Genomic DNA, 6,083 nt, shown 5'->3' with positions numbered 1-6,083 from the left:
CTGTCAAAATCAAATAATTCAGTTACAAAAATAACTTGCAAGCGTTTACGAGTAGGTGATAATTTAATTTTCAATTCAAATATATGTTTCGAAAGACTCCAAAATCGTCATAATTACAAAAGTACGTTATTGCGTAACTTGGAAACGATTTAATCCAAGAGGTAGAGGTCAGAGGTTCAGTTATGCTCTTTCTTATGTGTTGCTTTTGGCTGTCTTCGTTTTCATTCCTTTTAGGCCAAGTGGATATTAGGCGTGTCAGGAAGTATACGTTCGAACCCGCCAAAGAAAATTAGAGAAGGAATTCCGTCGAACTCACCGATCGAAAGTATATGTGGCGACCATTCACGAAAGGAATCTTAGGTGTCAAGTTTTCATTATGCTTATATGTGACATTTCCATTATTTAGCGTGTGGATTAGTGACATTTATTAATTTAATGTCGTTTTATATAGTGCAAACTTTACTCAAAGGTGTCTGAGCGCTTTACAATAGAACAAAGTAAGTTATATAAGAAGAGTTGCATACTAACAAGTTACATACACAATCAGGATTATGAAAACAAATTAAAGGTGGCAAAATTTTATTAATACATGTATAGAATACATATTTACAAAGTTGAGCTCAAGTGAATGCCACTGAGGGTCATGAAATTGCAAGCTCAATAGTGGTAAAGGCAGTCTTCTAAATTGACATGGCTTCAATGGGAATTAAGCCAGTGAAGGGAAAACAGTATGGGTGTGATGTGATCATTTCTTTTGGCCCCATATGCGAAATGTGTCGCTGAATGGAAGATGGATTTTAGACAGGAAAAGGTGGGTTTTGGGGAGGCCAACAAGGAGAGACAGGCCTGCCAAGTGTCACACATCGGGCGTGATGCTAACGCATTTCAGTGTGGTGTTCCCGCAACACCGCACTGAAATGCATTTTTGCCACTGACCGCACTGAAATGCATTGTCACGCATTTTTGCCACTGACCGCACTCTCTGCTGACAGTGCTGAAACTGGCTGCCCGCTACGCCAAGTGCTAGCGGCGCTGGCGCTCAGACACACCTGTGTGTGCCCCGGGCCGCAGGCAGCAGACTTCACTTGCGGCCAGCAGCAGCGCAGTTAGTAAACGGTTAAATCTGTGCTCTTAGACTCAGTGCTACAAATGTTTCCATTTGCCCTGCTGCCAGTGCCTGCACGGCGGGCTGTCACGGAGAGTCGCTGACTCTGACAGACCAATTACCGAGACCCGGGCGGGGCCTGCCCTCCGAAGTAGTTTCGGTTACAGGCCGTGGCGCCGTGGAACAGGATGGACAGACGCAGGGGCGCCAACACCGCAAAATTCACTGCTGCAGCTGTGGACATTTTAAAGTGCAACCACCGCTAATAACGCAGGGCTGCCCATTTGTAAATGTATGTTCTGGCTCCAATCCATGTTTAATTCGCACAGCAATGCCAGCCGAGACACGAGATGCAAATTATAAATAGGACGTGGTGCTGCACGCGGCGCGGAAATGGGCGCCAGTTATGACATTTTCTAAATGTTTAATTCTGCCAAGAGTGAGCTTACCTGTGCTTGCACCGCCAGCAGTATTTGGTGTGTGCCTGCTGCCTCTCATGCGAGTACATCCGCTGAGGCTGCCGGTCAGACTGTAGTTGGTGCCTGTAGCCTACTGTAGTATCATGCTGCATGACTCGGGCCCAGGTGCGGCTGCCGGAGAACATTTTGCCTGCATGCAGCCTCTCATAGCGCTGGGCCCGACAATACTCCTTTGATCGCTGTGCCAGAAGTTCTCAATCAGGTAATTTGATAGTCTTTTATTTATTTTTGAGCGTCAGTAATCACTGTGGTGTGCCTGTTACTGCTCTCATTGCTTGGCTGTCTCCCCTGATTTAATTGGATACAGTACACTTGACAAGGCCCTGCATCAGTGCCCGGTGGCCTTTCATTTCGGTTCTGACCGGGACTCCCAGGCAGAAAGGACCACGTCAGGATAATATCGGAAAGTGGTGGTTGTCGGGGAGGAACCCATGCCAGCCGGATCCTGCCTGTCCAAAGCGAATCTCGGGTGACACAGGCCAGAGCTCCGTTAGGTTGCCCGGTGCAGTACAAAGTCAGTTTGCAGCTGCAAAGTGCATGCTACACAATTGCAGCAGATATTCAAGCACTGGCAGCACAGCATAGGTCGCAGCTCCTGACCTGGAACTGCACAGTGGGGAAGCCTATGCCTTGGAGGGAAGAGGTTGTATCCGGCTTGCCACAGTGAGAGAATCTATAGATAATTTAGAGCTGGACCGGCGGTCCGCCCCGGAGCTTCAATGAAGCCTAAACTGGACACAAGCTTTTTGTCAGCACATGCAGGGTACAGCTGCATGCGCTGACAAAAAGCTGTATGGCGATTTCCCCCCTGAGATGAGGTTGCAGCTATCTCTTTTGTTGACGTTCTGCCACCAGTGCAGTCCGACTCCAGATGGTGGGTCAGGTCACAGTGTGTGAGGTGTTTTCTTTTTTGTCTGTTAGTCGGCTTGTCAGGCTGGACTGCTGATTTTTCTGAAGAAAATAAAATCCCTCAGTAAGCTTAAATGAATGGAATCTGACATGGAAAACAGGTATATAGCATATGAGGACAACCTGAAAACGTGTTTGTTATGGTGTACGTCATGATCTTCTACTGCTGCACTGACTTTCTATGCTATGAAAATTTGCTTTTGGTGGCACAGTCGCATTGCTCAAATGGGTATAATTTCTGATATTTACGTTTCCCTTGTTTTCATTGCTTGATTTTACTCGCAAAAAAGTGTCACTCATAGTCGTTGAAATGTCACTCATAATTTCCCTAAAATTATGAACACGTCACTCATAGCAATCTGAAACCTTGGCAGCTATGGAGAGAGTTGCAGTAGTCCAAGCTGGAGAGAACCAATGAGTGGACCAAGATTTTTAAGTCTTGCTCAGGAAAGAAACGCCAAACCCCTCCAGAAAAGGCGCAGTGGTAACGTGCATGCTTGGTGATGGTATTGATATAGGAATGTTGGTTGAGCCTTTTGTCTAGGATGACGGTTGTTGTCCTTGGGAAAGTTGCTTTGCTTCACAGCTTTCAGTAATTTTTGCATTTTATTGCCATATGTGTAACACTTTATTGTGAGTGCAAGAAGCGGTTATGAAAATGTAATCAGGCAGATGGGACAGTTACCCCTTCTGTGCATTACAGTAGTGTATAAACTGCATACAAAGCAAACATTTTAAAACTGGACAGTGGGAGATTTTGAAAAAAAGGATTGTGGGAATGTATTTTCCCTGTTGCCTTATATTGGAGGCAGTTTAAGAAGGGAGACTGATAAAAAAAAAGTACGACCTCCTGGGCCGCAACCCACACACACTCAAAAATGATGCCCACACATTTTGTGATCGTGACATGCACTGGCTCCAGAGCAGTCCAGGCACCTTCATTTATCTTGCAGATAGAACAATTGATGGACAGAATGCAGAACAATGTCATACATTCACCCCAGTATAGACATCTGGGCCTAAATCCATTGTTTTTTTGCTCACCATAACATTCCAGTTTGGACTCAGCCATATGCAAATTAGTCTTGACCCTGCGCCCAAGGGGAACAGTCCAGCCTGAACTGCCAGGCCAGGTCCTCACTGGACTGGAAACAAGCATCCTAGGACCGGTTTCGGGCTTTCAGCCCTCATCAGCCAGGATAGCTTGACTCCAGTGGCATGGGGAGCATGGGACCCACGTCTGGGCATACCCGTCCCACTCGGGGTGACAAATGCAAAAAGAACAATTGATGGACAGAATGCAGAACAATGTCATACATTCACCCCAGTACAGAGATCTGGCCCTACATCCATCTTTTTTTTGCTCACCATGCCATTCCAGTTTGAACCAAGCCATATGCAAATCAGTTTTGACCCTGCGCCCAATGGGAACAGTCCAGCCGAACTGCCAGGCCAGGTCCTCCCTGGACTGGAAACAAGTGTCCTAGGACCCGTATCGGGCTTTCAGCCCTCATCAGCCAGGATAGCTTGAATCCAGTGGCATGGAGAGCACGGGACCCACGTCTGTGCATACCCGTTCCACTCGGGGTGACGAATGCAAAAAGCACAATTAATGGACAGAATGCAGAACAATGTCATACATACACCCCAGAACAGAAATCTGGGCCTAAATCCATTTTTTTTCACTTTCATGTCCTTCATTTATCTTGTCTGGCGCTCGGCCATATAAGTGCATGCGTAGCCCCAATTCCCACGTAATGGCCGGATGGCTCTCTACATCCCATCCAAACTTTGGACAAATACAATTCTTGGCTGACCAGATAACTTAATAAACAAAATGCAAAGGTCTCCAAATCAGAATCATATTAATATCAGCAACTGAAGAAATGTCAGACACAAGAGAGAGAAAAAAGACCGAAGGGTGTGCAAATAGGTATTACAGCAACATGACAGAATACCACCAGGTCCATTGTCTGCCATTCTAGGTCAGGAACACCGGCTGCCTCATTCGTCACTCCTTACCTCCTGATGCTCACAGCAGATGTAGTCTTGGATTGGCTAACTCGGTTGCTGGTTGGCCCTCGGATTGTATGGACGCCTATGGCTACTCTTTTCTCTGGAAGACGGGACCTCATGATTTTGCCCCAGGTGTTCTTCTCTCGATCTACAGGAACCACTCCCACGTAAGCCTTGGTTTCTGGAGGACAGGTGTTCTCAAGTTTGTAGCTCACCCCTCTTGCATCCAACTCGCACCACTATCCGTTCTCACAACTTTCCCCCATGACTTCAGGGTGGATTCTTCTGAACCAGAATATGTTTCTTGACACTTCGGTGTTTCCCCTCTTTGCCGTCACCATAGTTCCTTTGATGCCTACAATCTCCAAAGACACCATTTCCTGGTGTCCTTAGTGTGCTAGCTCCACGGTGCTAGCCCACAGCTTTTTTGGCAGGACAATTTGATGGCCTTTTAATATCCGTCCTTCCTCGGTTTCGCTGAGTTCATCTCGGCAGTGCCACATGTGTGTTCAGGTTTTCTGTTCTTCTGCCTTCCGCTTCCCGGCTCCGTCAAGGAAGTTCTTCCATTTATGTCTCTTGAGAGCATCGGCCACACGGCTTAAGCAGGTATCTTTCATTGTTGCCTCAGCTATTTCTGCCACTGTCAGCACCCTGGGGCATGCCATTTCAGTGATCATCCTAACTAGCGCTTCTGACCTGGAATCAACCTCTATTTGAGCACTTGAAGCTTCACTCAGAGGGTGGTGTGGCAAATAGTTTGCGGGGTTGTTCACCTAGGACCAGTACAATACATCAAATGAGTATTGCTGAAGCTGGATAGCCCATTTTCCGATTTGTGTCAGACCGTTGCGAGCTGATCCTGCAAACAGTGGCACCAGAGGTTTGTGATCTGTTACACCTTGGAAGGGGTGGCCACACAGGTAGAGATGGAAATGTTTACAGGACCAACGTATGGCCAATGTCTCCTTCTCGATCTGCGAGTCTCCAAAGCTGATAATGCCCTGCTTGCGTATGCAATGGGGACCCATTCACCTTCTCTTTTGGTCTGCAGTAGCACCTCTCCGAGTTCCACCGGACTTGCATCTGCGATTAGTTCTGTCTTCCGAAAAGGATCACTATAGGCCATGGTGGCACCCTGTAAGAGCGCATTCTTGATATCCTTGAATGCCTGTGCAACCCTGTCGTTCCACTTTCAGTTTGCATCTTTGCGAGTTAATACTCTCAGCGGCTTAGCCAGTGTGGCCAGGTTTGGAATGAACCTGCAGCATTAGTTAGCCTTCCTCATAAAACTGCGCATTTCAGAAGGATTGCGAGGAATGGCTGTCACTTTGATGGCTTTGACTTTCCTTGGGTCAACTTGCGAACATTTAAACACAAGAAAACCTAGGGGTCTGGAGTATGGTACCTTTCGTACACTTAAACCGCAGCGCCAGCTTGCTGGAAAACTCTAGTAGGGGTGGAAAACAGATGCAACTGAAATAAAGAGGTGTAAGTGATTGTAACAAAGAAACCCGCTCGGTTTTGAGGATTCCCATCAAACACTTGTATGATCAAATTCTATCATTTGGTCATCC

Source organism: Lissotriton helveticus, chromosome 9 (assembly GCF_964261635.1).
Source record: "Lissotriton helveticus chromosome 9, aLisHel1.1, whole genome shotgun sequence".
Classification (NCBI taxonomy): Eukaryota; Metazoa; Chordata; class Amphibia; order Caudata; family Salamandridae; genus Lissotriton; species Lissotriton helveticus.
Note: the sequence above shows the minus strand (reverse complement) of the source record.